Source organism: Pristiophorus japonicus, chromosome 11 (genome assembly GCF_044704955.1).
Source record: "Pristiophorus japonicus isolate sPriJap1 chromosome 11, sPriJap1.hap1, whole genome shotgun sequence".
NCBI classification, from domain to species: Eukaryota; Metazoa; Chordata; class Chondrichthyes; family Pristiophoridae; genus Pristiophorus; species Pristiophorus japonicus.
The window spans coordinates 85214026-85233280 of NC_091987.1; the positions used below are offsets into that span (position 1 = coordinate 85214026).

A 19255-nucleotide genomic window follows, 5' to 3' on the forward strand; every position below is an offset into this window, starting at 1 on the left:
GTCAGCTCCGCCAGGCTTAGCGGAGCTTCCAGATTTTCGGCGCCCTCCGGGCCGACCTTCGGCAGGTCCTCCCACAAAACTCTACGCGCTTCCTCGCTGGACGGATCCGGAGAGAACAGAGCCCCGTAATATTCACGGACCCTGTTGTTGACGCCCTCCGGATCCGAGACGAGAGAGCCGTCGTCGGCCAGCAGCGTCAAGAGCTGCTTACGGACACTCTGCCTTTTTTCCAGCGAGTAGAAGAAGGGGGAGCCGCGGTCCAGATCCCGCAGGAACCGGATCCGCGACCTCACGAACGCGCCTCGGGACCCGACGAGCTGCAGGTCCTTCAGCGCGGCCTTCTTCGCTTCGTACACCGTCCGCAGGGCCGGGTCCTGGACGACTTGACCGAGACGGGCTTCCAGGTCGAGCACCTCTTTTTCTAGGCGCCCGACTCTGGCCGCCCGCCTCTTGGTCGACCCCCTCGCGTACTCTTGACAGAAGACGCGGACGTGAGCCTTGCCCACGTCCCACCATAGCCTCAAGGAGGGGAAGCCCCCCTGCTTCCTTCTCCAGTCGGACCAGAATCGACGGAACGAGTCCTGGAACCGCACGTCCTCCAGCAGCCGGTTGTTAAAGTGCCAGTACGCGGACCCCGTCCTCGCGCGGAGCGAAGCGAGCTCCGCCCACACCAGGTGGTGGTCCGAACACGGCACCGGCCGCATGGAGGCCGCCGGGACGCAGGAAACGTACGCCCGAGACACGTAAAGGCGGTCGACTCTAGACCATCCAACTCCAGGCCTCACCCAAGTAAAGGCGCTGGAGTCGGGGTGGAGATTTCGCCAGACGTCCACCAAGTCGAAGGACCCGACCAGGTCCCTCAACTTCTCCATCGCCGTCATGCACTGCGGGGCACCGGAGCGGTCCCTCGCCTCGAGGGTGCAGTTAAAATCCCCCCCGAGGACAATGCAGTCGCCGACGTCGACGGAGCCAAGAAGAGCGGACACCTCTTCAAAGAAGCGCGTTTGCTGCGGGCCGGGATGAGGGGCGTACACGTTCACGAGATGGAGCGGCACGTCCCCCAGGCGAACCGTTACGTGCAGCAAGCGGCCTGGCACGGGCTCCTCGACCCCCAAGATCTCCGGCTGAAAATGCGGGCCCAGCAAGATGGCCACCCCACTTGAAATGGCGGTGAGGTGGCTCATGCGGACCTCTCCTTGCCATTCCAGGAGCCACGTGGCTTCGTCTCCCGGAACGGTGTGGGTTTCTTGCAGGAAGCACACCGCATATTTCCCCTCCCGCAGGAGCGAAAAATTGTCAAATCTACGGCGTGCCCCTCTGCCGCCGTTGATGTTGAGGCTGGCTATGGTTATCTTCATGGCAAAAGCTAGTGCAACCTCTACCTTAACCTATTGTGGGGGAGGGAGCGGAGTCTTTTGTTGAACTCCGCTCCCTCCGCAGCCCAGCGAGGAGTCCCTCGAGCTCGCGCAGCTCAAGGTGCTGCTCCTTTGTCAAGGGCCCGCCCGCGGCCAAGGTTTTAACGGCGGCGCGGACGGACCCCTTGATCAGCTCCGGCTCGGACCATTTTTCCAGGGCCAGTCGGGCTTGGTCGCGGCGACCCCGGCTCTGGGCCAAAAAGTCCCGGAGTTCCTTTGCAGGAACGAGGAGGGCCTCAGCGGCGGCCGCGAGCAGATCCACCGCCTCCCTGGCGGTGGTCTCTAGGTCTTCACCCGCGTCCCCCACCGAGTCCCCGTCCTCCTCCGGGAGGTGGCCGCCAGCAGCCGGCCCATCGACCGCACAAGGTACGGCAAATGAACCGGCCGCTCCAGCCGGCCCTGGCACTGCCCCGATCCCACCCCCAGGATCGTCGGCAGAGGAGTCCCCACTGGGCTCTTTTAAAAATGGTGCTGGGTCGGGAAATGACAGCGGAAGGGGTTCCCCCTCCGCCCCAGGAACCGGAGAACAAGGAGAGACCCGGCCATAGGAAATCCCCAGGCCCTCCAAGTGCTCCAGCTCCAAAGTAAGGGGCGAGGGTGGGTGTTCCTCCCCCTCCCCGCTGCCACCCCCCGGCCCAGCGTCTACAGTTTCATTAAAATCAATATATTTTGTTTCTGCCGGGTCGAGCAACTCCCGGGGGAAGTTGGGTAATAGCTGGGCGGGCTCAGGTTCGGCCTTTTCGGCCTCGCCCGCCTCAGTCCCCGGGACGCCCGGCCCGGCGGCTACGCATCCCTCCGCGGTCCCCACGCCCCCCACGACAGGCAGACCTTCCACTCCATCCCCGGGAGGCAGAGGCTGGGCAGCCTCAACTGTCTCACCCTCCCCGGGGAAAGACTCCTCGCGCCTGCAGCGCAATTTGGGGGCGCTGGTGGGGGACGCGGGACACGCGGCGGGCACCGACTCCTCCGCGGAGGGATATTGTTCCCCCTCCGCGTCATTGGGGCAGTGCCTCTTTTTGTTCCTGGGGGCGCGCGGAGTCAGGGAGACCTCCATGTCTGCCGAGGCCTCCCGCTCCGCCCCCCCCTTTTCCTTTTCTTGCCCGCGCCCGGGCCCCTCTGTGGTGTTGTTCAAGGGCTCGGGCACGGGCTCGGGGCACCCCGCGCTCGCCGGTGACGGGGTTGGGCTGAGCGCGGTGGTCAAATTATCCGGCGCACCGAGGGGACCCGCCTCTTGATGTTTTGTCTTCTTCCGCGCCTTCTTTCCGGTCGGACGCTCTCCCTCCCCCCCGCCGGAGGCCCTGAAAACAAAGGCCTCCGACGATGCCCGCGCACCCATGGCTCCCGGCACGCGGACGCAACTAGGGGGAGGGGTGGCGGCAGCGCCAGCCTTGGCCGCCTTCGGTGGTTTGGCGGCCTTGGAGGCGGGGCAGTTCTTGCGAACATGCCCCACCTCCCTGCAGGCATGGCACTGCACGCCGTCCGACGTCCAGAAGACGCGGTAGGCAGTCCCCTCGTGCACCACATTAAAGTGCCCTTCTGTCATGTCCTCCCGCGCCAGCCGGACAAAGAGCTGGCGGCGGAAGGAGAACACGTGGCGCAGGCTGTTCTCCCTGAGGCCGAGCGGTATGGGGTTGATCCCTGACCTTACCTCCCCCAGTTGTTGTAGGTGAGGGAGGAGGAGCCCAGCGGGAACAAAGGGCGGGACGTTCGACACGATGACCCTCTGCGCGGTGGCCTCGAGAGGATCCACCGGCAGGAACGTCCCGCCCACCGTGAGCCCCTTTTCGAGGGCCAGGGACACCGCCCGCTCCGACCCCAGGAAGAAAACAGCCTTCCCAGACATCTTGGAGGCTGCGACAATGGCCGAGGGGCCGACTACCCCAGCCATCGCCCGCACGCACTCCTCGATGCTCATTGTGGGGTGAGTGTAGCTCTTCACCCCATGTTTTTTTGTTATAAGTGTAAATGGTGGCAGGGCAGCGGGTGGCGCAGGAGGTGCTGTGGAAGCGGTTGCCACCTGCGCATACGTCCTTGCTGGCCCTGCCACCGGCGTGGATGGGGTCGCCATCACGGGGTCCCTTTAAGGGCTACACCCACCCCAAAGTCACAGGCCTTAATGGTCTTTAATGGCCTCGTGTATTTAACTGAGCAGAGGAGCCCTTAACGAGGCACCTCTCCCCTCGTTGACAATTGGGGAGAGGCCTTGCTCCCTCTGCTCAGTTGTCTTAATTGTTTTTTTTTTTTGCAAATTTGGAAGGAAGAGGCCTCAGAGAGAGAGGGGAGAAACAGAGTAGCAGAGAAAGAGAGAGGCGGGTGGGAAGGGGGTCTGCGAGGGCAGGTCTCCCCTCGCAGCTGTGGGTGGGTGCACTCCCCAGATGGCAAAACACAAAAGTCTTTGGGGTGGTCTTCAGGTGGGGGGAGAAGATGTCTTCACCTGGGGTAGCTGGAGCCACCAGGCACACAATCCTTAACGATCTTTAATAGGATGATTAAGAAAAACAACAATCTTCAGCCTGGTAGCTCCAGCTATCCCAGGCTAGGCAAATGTGGGGGGTAGGGGGGGGGTTCCAATTGTGGGGGGGGCCTAGTTGTAAGCACGGCCCCCACGCACACTACCACACACACACACACACCCCCCGCGATGTTCCGGCCCTCAGTGGTCTTCTTTCCTCCCCCCACCGAAACAACAAAGTCTTTTTGGGAAATGCACCCACACCCACCTGTAGAGATAGTAGAGTCTCCCTCCTTCCACACTGGATGTTGTTTGTCTTTTCCCCCTCTCTCCAACTCTTTGCAGAATGGTGAAAAAGATGTTGAAAGTTTTCTGTTCTCCTCCTCTCCCTCTGGATAAAAGTGATGGTGAAGCCCCTTCCTTCCTTCTCTTCCTGGGCTGGTCTCAGGGCTCTCCAGGCAGGAGTTCAAGTTGCTAGCAGCTCTCAGCACTGCTCACAGCTCCAACTGTGCAGGACACGCCTCCACTGCTCTACCATTGGTCCTTGTGCATGAATCCCAAAAAGTTAGTTTGCAGGTGCAGCAGGTAATCAGGAAGGCGAATGGAATGTTGGCCTTCATTGCGAGAGGGATGGAGTACAAAAGCAGGGAGGTCCTGCTGCAACTGTAAAGGGTATTGGTAAGGCCGCACCTGGAGTACTGCGTGCAGTTTTGGTCACCTTACTTAAGGAAGGATATACTGGCTTTGGAGGGGGTACAGAGACGATTCACTGGGCTGATTCCGGAGATGAGGGGGTTACCTTATGATGCTAGATTGAGTAGACTGGGTCTTTACTCGTTGGAGTTCAGAAGGTTGAGGGGTGATCTTATAGAAACACTTAAAATCATGAAAACGATAGACAAGATAGAGGCAGAGAGGTTGTTTCCATTGGTCGGGGAGACTTGAACCAGGGGGCAGAGCCTCAAAATACGGGGGAGCCAATTTAAAACCGAGTTAAGAAGGAATTTCTTCTCCCAGAGGGTTGTGAATCTGTGGAATTCTCTGCCGAAGGAAGCAGTTGAGGCTAGCTCATTGAATGTATTCAAGTTACAGATAGATAGATTTTTAACCAATAAGGGAATTAAGGGTTATGGGGAGAGGGCGGGCGGGTAAGTGGAGCTGAGTCCACGACCAGATCAGCCATGATCTTATTGAATGGCGGAGCAGGCTCGAGGGGCTAGATGGCCTACTCCTGTTCCTAATTCTTATGTTCTTATGGATTCTTCATCGCAGTCAAGGCCACCTAAGGTCCAAACACCCAAGGCCCCATCCCGCTTCTGGCCAAGAACAGGGAAACACTCATCAAGGACACCGAGGCAGTCAGGGCCTGCTGGAAGGAGCACTTCAAAGATCTCCTCAACCGAGACTCTGTCATTGACTCGAGTGTTCTCGACTCCATTCTGCAGCATGCTATCCGCCACCACCTCAGTGAGACCCCAACACTGCACGAGGTCGAAAAAGCCACAAGACAGCTTAAAAACAACAAGGCTATGGGAGCGGATGGAATCCCTGCTGAGGCACTGAAGTATGGCAGAGAGGCACTGCTGGCGTGAATACACAACCTCATCTGATCTGGAGGGAGGAGAGCATGTTGGGAGATCTTGGAGATGCAGTGCTTGTGACCATCTTTAAAAAAGGGGACAAGTCCGACTGTGGGAATCTCCCTGCTATCAGCCACTGGGAAAGTCGTAGCTAGAGACCTCCTCAATCGCCTTCTCCCCATGGCCGAGGAGCTCCTCCTGGAGTTACAGTACGGATTTCGTCCCCTCCGGGGCACAGCGGACATGATTTTTGCAGAACGACAGCTGCAGGAAAAATGCAGGGAACAGCGCCAGCCCTTATACATGGCATTCTTCGACCGTACAAAGGCCTTTAGCACTGTCAACCGCAAGGGTCTATGGAGCATCCTCCTCAGTTTCGGATGCCCCCCAAAAGTATATCACCATCCTTCGTCTGCTCCACAACAACATGCAGGTCGTGAACCTTGCGTGGATCCACCACAGACCCAATCCACGGCTGGACTGGGGTCAAGCAGGGCTGCATCATCGCCCCAACCCTCTTCTCAATCTTCCTCGCTGCCATGCTCCACCTCACAGTTGACAAGCTCCCCGCTGGAGTGGAACTAAACTACAGAACCAGTGGGAAACTGTTCAACCTTCGCCATGTCCAGGCCAGGACCAAGAGTACTCCAACCTCTGTTGTCGAGCTACAGTACGCGGACGATGCCAGGGTCTGTGCACACACAGAGGCTGAATTCCAGGACATAGTCAACGTACTTACCAAGGCATATGAAAGCATAGGCCTTAAGCTAAACATCAGTAAGACAAAGGTCCTCCACCAGCCTGTTCTCACCACACAGCACTGCCCCCCCCCAGATATCAAGGTCCATGGCATGGCCCTGGACAACGTGGACCACTTCCCTTATCTCGGCCACCTCAAATCAACAAGAGCAGGCATTGATGACGAGATCCAACACCGTCTCCAGTGCGCCAGTGCAGTCTTCGGCTGCCTGAGGAAGAGAGTGTTTGAAAACCAGGCCCTCAAAACTGTCAGTAAGCTCATGGTCTACAGGGCCGTAGTAATACCCGCCCTCCTGTATGGCTCCGAGACATGGACCATGTACAGTAGACACCTCAAGTCGCTGGAGAAATACCAGCAACGATGTCTCCGCAAGATCCTATCAATCCACTGGAAGGACAGACGCACCAATATTAGTGTCCTCATCAAGGTCAACATCCCCAGCATTGAATCACTGACCACACTTGATCAGCTCCGCTGGGCAGGCCACATATTTCTCATGCCAGACACGAGACTCCCAAAGCAACCACTCTACTCGGAACTCATCCACGACAAACGAGCCAAAGGTGGGCAGAGGAAATGTTAGAAGGACACCCTCAAAGCCACCCTGATAAAGTGCGATATCCCCACTGACACCTGGGAGTCCCTGGCCAAAGACCGCCCTAAGTGGAGGAAGTGCATCCAGGAGGGTGCTGAGCACCTCGAGTCTCTTTGCCGAGAGCATGCAGAAATCAAGCGCAGGCAGCAGAAAGAACGTGCAGCAAACCAGGCTCCCCGCCCACCCTTTCCTTCAACCACTGTCTGTCCCATCTGTGACAGAGACTGTGGTTCCCGTATTGGACTGTACAGCCAGCTAAGAATTCATGCTAAGAGTGGAAGCAAGTCTTCCTCGATTCCGAGGCACTGCCTATGATGATGACATTGGGGAGAGACCGTTTACTTGCTCTGTGTGTGGGAAGGGATTCACTCAGTTATCCAAGCTCCTGACACACAAGCGCATTCACACTGGGGAGAGGCTGCTCACCTGCATTGAGTGTGGGTTTCTTCTGACACACCGACTTGTTCACACTGTTAAAAGATCATTTAAATGTTCTGACTGTGCGAAGAGCTTTAAAAGCACAAAAGATCTGCTGACGCATCATGTCCTCTGGGGAGAGGCTGTTCACCTGCTCCGTGTGGGAAGGGATTCGCTCAGTCATGCACTCTGCTCAGATACCAGCGAGTTCACAACAACCTGCAGTGGATGGATTTTGCTGTTATTGCTGCTGTTAATCACGGCAGCGTGGAGGCCCTGACCTGCGATAAACCACCAGCGGCAGGTCGAGGCCATAAAAGGAGCGGAGGTGCGGCGGCCTGGGAGCAGCGTGGAGGCCACTTCAGGGAGCAGCGCGAGCTGGTGCAAGAGGGCGACGACTTGGAGAAGGGCAACTGGATTGGAAGTCACCAAAATCAAGGTCGCTGATTGGAGCGTGGGCAGGTACAGCAGGAGAGGTGGCAAGCAGCAGAGGAGCGGCGAGGTCGGGGCGAAGGAGCGGTGAGAGATTGTAGAGGGACGTGATCGGGGCCCAAGAGAGGTGTGAGTTCGGGGCCCAGAAGAGGCGAGGGCCCACATTGTGATATGTGTGTGCACTAGGTCAGTGCAGCAGAGCTAGTCTCCAGTTGCCACTGGAACAAGACCTAGCTTGGTCAAGCCCGTGTGGTGGCTGGTGTACAACGGCCATCACACATTAAAAAAAATCCATGCACAGGCATCTTCCACCCTTCAACATGTAGTTCAGGACCTGGAATATTAGGTCCTTCATTGAAACACCTGTGAACTCATCCCTTTTTGGTGAGGAAGCAAGTCATCCTCGATACGAGGGACTGCCTAAGAAGTCATCACATCCAGGACTGAATCATGTTCACTATGGCAATCGTGCTTTATTTCTGCTGACATTAATAGCCCTATAACTGGGCTTGAGTTTAATATTCTGGATAAATATTAAATAAATCAGCTTTTTTCAAACACAGTGTCGATTATTTGATTTCTCTATGATAAGAGACTTATTAATGTTCTGTTACCGACTATTCTATTTTTGGGCCTTTTCTTACACTAGATTATTTCAGTTTTCATCTAGTTCGCATTCTATCACATCAAATCCCAAGCTTGTTCCGTTTGTGTACATGGCTTGTGGGTGTGATGGACTGAACTGTGGTGTCTCACTTTACACTCATTGGATGTTCTCAGACCCACCCCTTTATAGAAATATCTCGCATAAGATTTTAAATGTTATTTTCTATACCAGTTATCCCTTTTTGGATCTGATTTTTTAAAACTCCTCCACACATATTGCATGTGACAGCCTTTGAAATATTCTGATCTTTGTAATCGTCATTGCTGATTTGGATGGTCTCGTTGATTGAATCTCTTGTCACTATCACACATTGCACTATTTCTTTAATCGAGATCATTGTTTCAAATGCTTCCTTTATCATGGCATTAGGTCCTCCATTGATCCCCGTCAATAATCGTTAGTTACAGGCTGGGATTTGGGTATAGGTTTAGGGGTTGGTGGTTGGGGCCAGTGGTTATTGGTTAGCGTTGGGGCTGGTGATTATTGGTTAGGATTGGGGTTAATGGTTGGGGCCGGTAGTTATTGGTTAGGACTGGGGTTAATAGAAACATGGAAACATAGAAAATAGGTGCAGGAGTAGGCCAATCGGCCCTTATAGCCTGCACCGCCATTCAATGAGTTCATGGCTGAACATGCAACTTCAGTACCCCCTTCCTGCTTTCTCGCCATACCCCTTGATCCCCCGAGTAGTAAGGACTTCATCTAACTCCCTTTTGAATATATTTAGTGAATTGGCCTCAACTACTTCCTGTGGTAGAGAATTCCACAGGTTCACCACTCTCTGGGTGAAGAAGTTTCTCCTCATCTTGGTCCGAAATGGCTTACCCCTTATCCTTAGACTGTGACCCCTGGTTCTGGACTTCCCCAACATTGGAAACATTCTTCCTGCATCTAACCTGTCTAAACCCGTCAGAATTTTAAACATTTCTATGAGGTCCCCTCTCATCTTCTGAACTCCAGTGAATACAAGCCCAGTTGATCCAGTCTTTCTTGATAGGTCAGTCCCACCATCCCGGGAATCAGTCTGGTGAACCTTCGTTGCACTCCCTCAATAGCAAGAATGTCCTTCCTCAAGTTGGGAGACCAAAACTGTACACAATACTCCAGGTGTGGCCTCACCAAGGCCCTGTACAACTGTAGCAACACCTCCCTGCCCCTGTACTCAAATCCCCTCGCTATGAAGGCCAATATGCCATTTGCTTTCTTAACCGCCTGCTGTACCTGCATGCCAACCTTCAATGACATGTAGCATGTCAGGTCTTCCCTGTTTAAGCCCGCATCCAATGGTCAAGCAGAATGGGCAGTCTAAACTATCGAGCAGAGCTTGAAACGTGTGACGGAAGGCACCTTGCAGACCCGCTTATCTCGGGTTCTGCTCAGCTACCGGATGTGACCCCACTCACTCACTGGTGCTCCCCCTGCAGAATTGTTAATGAAGAGAGCACTCAAAACCAGGCTCTCCCTAGTCCACCCGAATCTAAATGATCATGTGGCAACCCGACATCACCGGCAAAACATGTACCACAATCGCGTGGCTGTATCATGTGATATTGATGTTAACGACCCTGTGTTTGTCCTTAATTACAGTCATGGTCATAAATGGGTCGCTGGCACTGTCTTGGCCAAGGAGGAGAATAGTGTGTTTGTCGTCAAACTATTGAATGGACAAGCGTGCAGAAAGCATTTGGATCAGACCAAACTGCAGTTCACCGACAACCAGGAACAACCTGAGGAGGACATCACCATCATCGACACACGAACACACACCCAACCATCAATCGACCTCACTATCAATCAAGAGGATGAACCCACCATTCCCAACAGTCCTGTCAGACCAGCTGTGCCGCAGTGCAGCAAAAGTCCGACCAACTCACCCATACCGGAGTTTGAACTCAGACGATCAACCAGGAAGCGTAGGGCCCCGAATTGTCTCAACTTATAAATAATTTGTATCAAAGACTTTGGGATGGAGTGATGTTATGTGTGTAAACATTGTAACTGTGTAAGACTTGTCACCAGAGGGTGTAATTGTTGGAGGCCCAACGGTCACCTGCACAACTCGTGCAAGGGAGTATAAAAGATTGTCTGCCATGTTGCTTAGGCACTCTGAAGTTGTATTAAAGAGACTAAGGTCACATTAGTTTTTGCTCACAGTATTCAGTCTTGTGGAGTACTTAACACCCTGCCTGCTCACCATAACCCTTTACTCCATTATTGCTCAAAATCTGTCTATCTCCGCCTTAAATATATTCAATGACCAGCCTCCACGGCTCCCTGGGGCAGAGAATTCCACAGATTTACAAACCTCTGAGTGAAGAAATTCTTCCACATCTCAGTTTTAAACGGGCTGAGGAGAAAGGCTGCATTTGTAAATAGAACAGGATTTACTGTGATTGCATTGGGCACTGAACCATGTTCATTCTGGCAGCTCTTGTTTGTTTCTGATGATGATAACCCCTATACCTGTGCTGGAGATTAATATTGTGCATAAATATTGAATTAATTATCTTTGTTTCAAACACTGTCGAATATTTGATTCATCCATGATCAGAGGATGCTCTGTTACCGACTGTTCCATTTTAGTGGTTTTTCTTAATCTAACTTATATCACTTCTCACCTAGTTCACCTATCAAACCCCAAACTTGTTCTGTTTGAGTACATGAGTTGTGGTTGTGGTAGACGGCAGTGTCTCACTTTAAACTCAGCTAAAATCCTTTGAACTACCCCTTTATTGAACTGGTTTGCATAAGATTTGAAATCCGTTAATTTCTGGAACCGTTAATCTGTTTTTCGAACCAATTTAATTTTAAAAAACTCATCCACACATTTTGCACATGAAAAGGCAGCAAAATATTTTGATATTTGTAATTGTCATTCCCTAGCGACTGACCCCATCCCTCTCTCCAACTTCTGTCTGAGGCTGAACCACACTGTTCGCAACCTTGGTGTCATACTTAACCTTGAAATCCGTTTTTGACCATATATCCACAGCATAACTAAGATTGCCTATTTCCACCTCTGCAACATCGCCCATCTCTGCTCTTGCCTCAGCTGTAGCCCTCATCCATGCCTTTGTTACTTCTGAACTTGTATATTGCAACACACTCCTCCCATATTCCACCCTACATAAACTAGATTTGATCCAAAACTCAGCTGCCCGTGTCCTAACTCACACCCTGGATGTGTTTGATGGAACAATATAGAGGGAGATTTACTCTGTATCTAACCTGTGCTTAACCTACCCTGGGAATGGTTGATGGGACAATGTAGAGGTATATTTACTCTGTATCTATCCCGTGCTGTACCTGCGATGGATCAGTCCATGGGGAGCTTTACTCTTTGACTAACCCGTGCTGTGCCTGTTGTGGGAATGTTTGATGGGACAGCATAGAGGGAGATTAACTTTGTATCTAACCCATGCTGTACCGACCCTGGGAGTGTTTGGGACCGTGGAGAGGGAGCTTTACTCTGTATCTAACCAATGCAGTATCTACTCTGGAATGCTTGTGACAGGTTAGAGGAAGATATACTTCGTATTTAACTTGTGTTGTACTTGCCCTTGGAATGTCTGGTGGAACTGTGTTGAGAAAGCTTTACTCTGTATCTAAGCAAGGCAAGTATATCCTTCCTTAGATCAGGAGACCAAAACTGTGCACAGTCCTCTAGGTGTGGTTCGGGAGTAAAGGGCTCTGGGGAGCGGGCAGGGAAGTGGAGCTGAGTCTATGATCAGGCCAACCAAGATCTTATTGAATGGGGAGCAGGCTCGGGGGGGGGGGGGGGGGGGTCCGGGTGGCCCATTCCTGTTCCGATTTCTCATGGTCTTATGTACCCAGCATGCCCCGCAGGGGAGAATGTGCCTCACCCAGACTACAGGAGCTCAGTGCGCAGGCGCGGGTCCTGCTGTGTTTGGAGCATGCGCGCCGCGTGTAATGGCGGAGGAGATACATTTTAGACAGGTTCCACAGAAGTGTCCTTTTCAGCGGGACAGAGCGGAATAATGGACCAGGGAGGTGCCGGGGAGGCTTCATAAACAACCGGTGCCCGCCGCAAGCCCGGAATAATAACCGGAATATCGGCGGTTGCAGCTTCGGGGCTTTCTCCCGGTCACAGGCCCAGGCTATCGGCGGCCACCTTGGTGCAGGAAGGCAGGTTCAACGGTCGGCCATCTTGATTCAGTTAGTAGCACAGCGCGTGCGCGGCCATCTTGGTGCAGGAACAAAGTGAATGATGTCATTGTCGAGAACTGAACCCAGACAGAGTCAGCACCTTCAGGGGAGGGGAACCAGTGAGTGTGGAACTGAACCCAGACAGAGTCAGCACCTTATAAGAACATAAGAAATAGGAGCAGGAGTAGGCCATACAGCTGCTCGAGCCTGCTCCGCCATTCAATACGATCATGGCTGATCTGATCATGGACTCAGCTCTACTTCCCTGCCCGATTCCCATAACCTCTTATCCCCTTATTGTTTAAGAAACTGTCTGTTTCTGTCTTAAATTTATTCAATGTCCCAGCCTCTACAGCTCTCTGAGGCAGTGAATTCCACAGATTTACAACCCTCTGATAGTAGAAATGTCTCCTCATCTCTGTTTTAAATTGACGGCCTTTTATTCTAAGATCATGCCTTCCAGTTCTAGTCTCCCCCATCAGTGGAAACATCCTCTCTGCATCCACCTTTACAAGCCCCCTTATATCTTATACATTTTGATAAGATCACCTCTCATTCTTTTGAATTCCAATGAGTAGAGGCCCAACCTACTCAACCTTTCTCCCTCATTCACGGAATCAACCGAGTGAACCTTCTCTGAACTGCCTCCAAAGCAAGTATATCTTTTCGTAAATATGGAAACCAAAACTGCACGCAATATTCCAGGTGTGGCCTCACCAATACGTTGTACAACTGTAGCAAGACTTCCCTGCTTTTATACTCCATTCCATTGGCCTTCCTGATCACTTGCTGTACCTGCATACTATCCTTTTGTGTTTCATGCACAAGTACCCCCACTGTATTGCGGCACTTTGTAATCTGTCTCCATTTAAATAATAACTTGCTCTTTGATTTTTTTTCTGCCAAAGTGCATGACCTCACTTTCTAACATTATACTCCATCTGCCAAATTTTTGCCCACTCACTGAGCCTGTCTGTATCCTTTTGCAGATTTTACTTGTCCTCCCATCTTTGTATCGTCGGCAAACTTGGCTACGTTTCACTCAGTCCCTTCTTCCAAGTCGTTAATATAGAATGTAAATAGTTGGGGACCCAGCACTGATCCCTGTGGCACCCCACTAGTTACTGGTTGCCATCCAGAGAATGAACCTTTTATCCCGATTCTCTGTTAGTTAGCCAATTCTCTATCCATGCTAATATATTACCCCCATCCCCGTGGACTTTTATCTTGTTCAGTAACCTTTTATGTGGCACCTTGTCAAATGCCTTCTGAAAGTCCAAATACACCACATCCACTGGGTCCCCCTTATTCACCCGGTTCGTTACATCCCTAAAGAATTCCAGCAAATTTGTCAAACATGACTTCCCCTTCATAAATCTATGCTGACTCTGCATGACTGAATTTTGCTTTTGCAAATGTCCTGCTACTGCTTCTTTAATAATGGATCCAACATTTTCCCCATCACAGATGTTAGGCTAACTGGTCTATAGTTTCCTGCTTTTTGTCTGCCTCCTTTTTGAAATAGGGGCATTACATTTGCAGTTTTCCAATCTGCTGGGACCTCCCCAGAATCCAGGGAATTTTGGTAAATTACAACCAATGCATCCACAATCCCTGCCGCTACTTCTCTTAAGACCCTAGGATACAAGCCATCAGGTCCAGGGGTTTTATCTGCCTTTAATCCCATTATCTTACTGAGTACCACCTCCTTAGTGATTGTGTTAAGTTCCTCCCCCCCGTATCCCCTTGACTATCCACTGTTGGAATATTAGTGTCCTCTACCGTAAAGACGGATACAAAATATTTGTTCAGAGTTTCTGCCATCTCCCTGTTCCCCGTTACTAATTCCCTGGTCTCGTCCTCTAAAGGACCAACAATTACTTTAGCCACTCTTTTCCTTTTTATATACCTATAGAAACTCTTGCTATCTGTTTTTATATTTTGTGCTAGTTTACTTTCACAGTCTATCTTCCCTTTCTTACTCATTTTTAGTTATTCTTTGCTGGTTTTTAAAAGCTTCCCAGTTTTCTGTCGTCCCACTAGATTTGGTCACTTTGTATGCCTTGTTTTTAATGGATAACGGCCTTTATTTCTTTAGCTAGCCATGGATGGCTCTATTTTCTCTCGCACCTTTTCCTCCTCACTGGAATAGATTTTTCTTGAGAGTTGTGAAATATCTCCTTAAATGTACACCACTGTTCATCAACCGTCCTGCACTTTAATCTATTTTCCCAGTCCAAGTTACCCAACTCTGCCCTCATACCTTTATAGTCTTCTTTATTTAAGCTTAGCACGCTGGTTAGAGATCCAACTTTCTCACCCTCCAACTGAATTTGAAATTCAGTCATGCTATGATCACTCATTCCAAGGGGATCCTTTACGAGGAGATTGTTTATTAATCCTGTCTCATTACACAGGACCAGATCTAAGATAGCCTGCACCCTGGTTGGTTCCGTTACATGCTGTCCCTTATGCACTCCATGAATTCCTCCTCAAGGCTGCCCTGACCAATTTGATTTATCCAATCAATATGGAGATTAAAATCACCCATGATTATTGTTGTTCCCTTTTTACAAGCCCCCACTATTTCCTGGTTTATGCTCCGACCAACAGAGTTGCTACTGTTAGGGGGCTGATAGATTATGCACACCAGTGACTTTTTCCCCTTATTGTTCCTTATCTCCACCCAAACTGTTTCAACATCCTTATCATTTGAGAGAATATCATTTCTTACTATTGCAGTGATTCCATCCTTTATCAATAGAGCTACCCCACCTCCTTTTCCTTTCTGTCTGTCCTTCCGGATTGTCAAGTACCCCTGAATATTTAATTCCCGGTCCTTGTAACCACGTCTCTTAATGGCTATCAGATCATACCCATTTGTCTCAATTTGTGCCGTCAACATATCTATTTTGTTGCAAATGCTACGTGCATTTAGACAAAGTGCCTTTAAGTTTGTTTTTTTACCCTTTTTTCCTGCTTGTTTCCTCTCTCCTTCAAACTCAATTTCTTTATTTTTACTTTCTAATTCCAGCTTTGCTCCCCTCCCTGCTGAATCTATTGTCAGGTTCCCATCCTCCTGCCAAGCTAGTTTAAACCCTCCCCAACAACACTAGCAAACCCCCCCACCCTCCCACAAGGATATTGGTCCCGGCTCTGTTGAGGTGCAACCCATTCGGTTTGTAGTGGTCCCAATGTGTCAGGAATCTAAAGCCCTCCCTCTTGCACCATCTCTCCAGCCACGCATTCATCTGCTCTATCCTCCTATTTCTGTACTCGCTAGCTCGTGGTACCGGGAGTAATGCGGAGATTACTACCTTTTGAGGTCCTGCTTTTTAATCTCCCTGCTAGCTCCCTAAACTCTGCCTGCTGGAGAGGGGAGTGAGGGGAAACAGTGACTGTGGAATTGAACACAGCCAGAGTTAGCGCCTTAAGGGAAGAGGCGGATGGGAGGGAGGGGAACATGCGAGTATACAACTGAACTCAGCCAGAGTCAGCACCTTCAGGGGAGGGGAACCAGTGAGTCTAAAACTGAACCCAGCCAGAGTCAGCACCTTCAGGGAAGAGAGAGAGGGGAACCAGTGAATGTAGAACTGAACCCAGCCAGTCAGCATCTTCAGGGGAGGAGTGGGAGGGGAACCAGTGAGTGCAGAACTGAAACCAGACAGAGTCTGCATCTTCAGGGGAGGAGAGGGGAGGCAATTCAGAGAAGGTTCACGAGGTTGATTCCGGAGATGAGGGGGTTCTTATGAGGAAATGTTGAGGAGGTTGGGGGCAATATATTAGCATGGATAGGGGATTGGCTAACTAACAGAAAACAGAGAGTCAGGATAAATGGTTCATTCTCGGTTTGGCAATCAGTAACTAGTCGGTTGCCGCAGGGATCAGTGCTGCGACCCCAGCTATTTACAATCTATATTAACGACTGGGAACAAGGAACCGAGTGTAACATAGCCAAGTTTGCTGACGATATAAAGATGGGAGGAAAAGCAATGAGTGAGGAGGACACACAAAATCTGCAAAAGGACAGAAGCTTAGGGAATGGGCAAAAATTTGGGAGATGGAGTATAATATTGCAAAGTGTGAGGTCACGCACTTTGGCAGAAAAAAAATCAAAGAGCAAGTTGTTATTTAAATGCAGAAAAATTGCAACGTGCTGCAGTACAGCGGGACCTGGGGGGTACTTGTGCATGAAATACAAAAGGTTAGTATGCAGGTACAGCAAGTGATCAGGAAGGTCAATGGAATCTTGGCCTTTATTGCAAAGGGAATGGAGTATAAAAGCAGGGAAGTCTAGCTACAGTTATACAGAGTATTGGTGAGGCCATACCTGGAATACTGCATGCACTTTTGGCTTCCATATTGAAGAAAGGATATACTTGCTTTGGAGGCAGTTCAGAGAGGGTTCACAAGGTTGATTCCGGAGATGAGGGGGTTGACTTATGAGGAAAGGTTGAGTAGGTTGGGCCTCTACTCATTGGAATTCAGAAGAATGAGAGGTGATCTTATCGAAACACATATACGATTATGAGGGGGCTTGACAAGGTGGATGCAGAGAGGATGTTTCCACTGATAGGAGAGACTAGAACTTGGGGGCATAATCTTAGAATAAGGGGCCGCCCATTTAAAACTGAGATGAGGAGAAATTTCTTTTCTCAGGGTTGTAAATCTGTGGAATTTGCTGCCTCAGAGAGCTGTGGAAGCTGGGACATTGAATAAATTTAAGACAGAAATAGACAGTTTCTTAAACGATAAGGGTTATGGGGATCGGGCGGGGAAGTGGACCTGAGTCCATGATCGGATCACGAATAATCGTATTAAATGGCGGAGCAGGCTCGAGGGGCCGTATGGCCTACTTCTGCTCCTATTTCTTATGTTAACCAGTGAGTGCAGAACTAAAACCAGACAGAGTCAGCATCTTCAGGGGAGGGGAGGGGAACCAGTGAGTGCAGAACTGAACCCAGCCAAAGTTAGCATCTTAAGGGGAGGAGAGGTGCGGCAGTTCAGAGAAGGTTCTCACGAGGTTGATTTCAGAGATGAGTGTGTGAACTTATGAGGAAATATTGAGGAGGTTGGGAGCAATATATTCGCATGGATAGACGATTGGTTAACTAACAGAAAACAGAGAGTCGGGATAAATGGTTCGTTCTTGGGTTGGCAACGAGTAACTAGTGGGGTGCCGCAGGGATCAGTATTGGGACCCCAACTATTTACAATCTATACTAATGACTTGTAAAAAGGGACTGATTGTAACGTAGCGAAATTTGCTGATGATACAAAGATGAGAGGAAAAGCAATGTGTGAGGAGGACTCACAAAATCTGCAAAACGACATAGACAGGCTAAGTGCATGAGCGAAAATTTGGCAGCTGGAGTATAATGTGGAAAGTGCGAGGTCATGCACTTTGGCAGAAAAAAATGAAAGAGCAAGTTATTATTTAAATGGAGAAAGATTGCAAAGTGCCGCAGTACAGCAGGACCTGGGGGTACTTGTGCATGAAATGCAGATACAGCAAGTGATCAGGAAGACCAATGGTATCTTGGCCTTTATTGCAAAGGGGATGGAGTATAAAAGCTGGGAAGTCTTGCTACAGCTATATAAGGTATTGATGAGGCCATACCTAGAATGCTGCGTGTGCAGTTTTGGTTTCCAATTTTACGAAAGGATATACTTGCTTTGGGGGCAGTTCAGAGACGGTTCACAAGGTTGATTCCGGGGATGAGGGGGTTGACTTATGAGGAAAGGTTGAGTAGGTTGGGCCTCTACTCATTGGAATTCAGAAGAATGAGAGGTGATCTTATCGAAACATATAAGATTTATGAGGGGGCTTGACAAGGTGAATGCAGAGAGGATGTTTCTACTGATGGGGGAGACTAGAACTAGAGGGCATGATCTTAGAATAAGGGGCCACCCATTTAAAACTGTGATGAGAAATTTCTTCTCTCAGAGGGTTGTAAATCTGTGGAATTTGCTGTCTCAGAGAGCTATGGAAGCCAGGCCATTGAATAAATTTAAGACAGAAATAGACAGTATCTTAACCGATAAGGGGTTATGGGGAGCGGGCGGGTAAGTGGAGCTGAGTCCATGCTCGAATCAGCCATGATCTTATTGAATGGCAGAGTAGGCTCGTGGGGCCGTATGGCCTACTCCTGTTCCTATTTCTTATGTTCTTATGTTCTCTGCCCGCTCCTCATAGCCCCTTATCCGCTTATCGTTTAGAAACTGAGTAATTGGGAGGAGGGTCCAGTGACCCTGCTGGAAAATGCACGTGTGAGGCCTCAGGTGAGGACAGTGGAAAAGCCTGTCGACACTCACTGTTGAGGTTCACACAGGGAGATTGGGCACATAGGTCACTACTGGAGAGAAACTGGTGAGTGTAGAACTGAACCCAGCCAGAGTCAGCACCTTCAGGGGAGGAGAGGGAGGGGAACCAGTGAATGTAGAACTGAACCCAGCCAGAGTCAGCACCTTCAGGGGAGGAGATGGAGGGGAACCAGTGAATGTAGAACTGAACCCAGCCAGAGTCAGCACCTTCAGGGGAGGAGAGGGAGGGGAACCAGTGAGTGTCGAACTGAACCCAGCCAGAGTCAGCACCTTCAGGGGAGGAGAGGGAGGGGAACCAGTGAATGTAGAACTGAACCCAGCCAGTATTGGTGGTGAAAACTAGGAGTGGAGTAGAAACAGTCTAGAAATGTGCGATGGTTTTGGATTTCAGCACAGCAGGAGGGACAATGTGTGGGACAGGGATTTACAGCTTTGGAAGAACAAGA

General features: G+C 50.5%; 3 protein-coding genes across 3 annotated transcripts in view; 2 read left to right on the forward strand and 1 right to left on the reverse strand.

Moving 5' to 3' along the window:
- The window catches only part of LOC139276127 (zinc finger protein 774-like), a 193363-nt gene extending 182526 nt beyond the window's left edge, over positions 1-10837 (forward strand). The window contains exon 3 of the transcript XR_011595819.1: positions 9906-10837. The gene's annotated coding sequence lies outside the window, so the exon portion shown is untranslated. The remainder of the gene's footprint in view (positions 1-9905) is intronic.
- The window catches only part of LOC139276125 (NXPE family member 3-like), a 742865-nt gene that overhangs the window by 501554 nt on the left and 222056 nt on the right, over positions 1-19255 (reverse strand). The gene's annotated exons all lie outside the window — the stretch shown is intronic.
- LOC139276131 (zinc finger protein 850-like) overlaps positions 12341-19255 on the forward strand; it is a 94237-nt gene continuing 87322 nt past the window's right edge. Inside the window, exon 1 of the mRNA XM_070893657.1 lies at positions 12341-12494. The gene's annotated coding sequence lies outside the window, so the exon portion shown is untranslated. The remainder of the gene's footprint in view (positions 12495-19255) is intronic.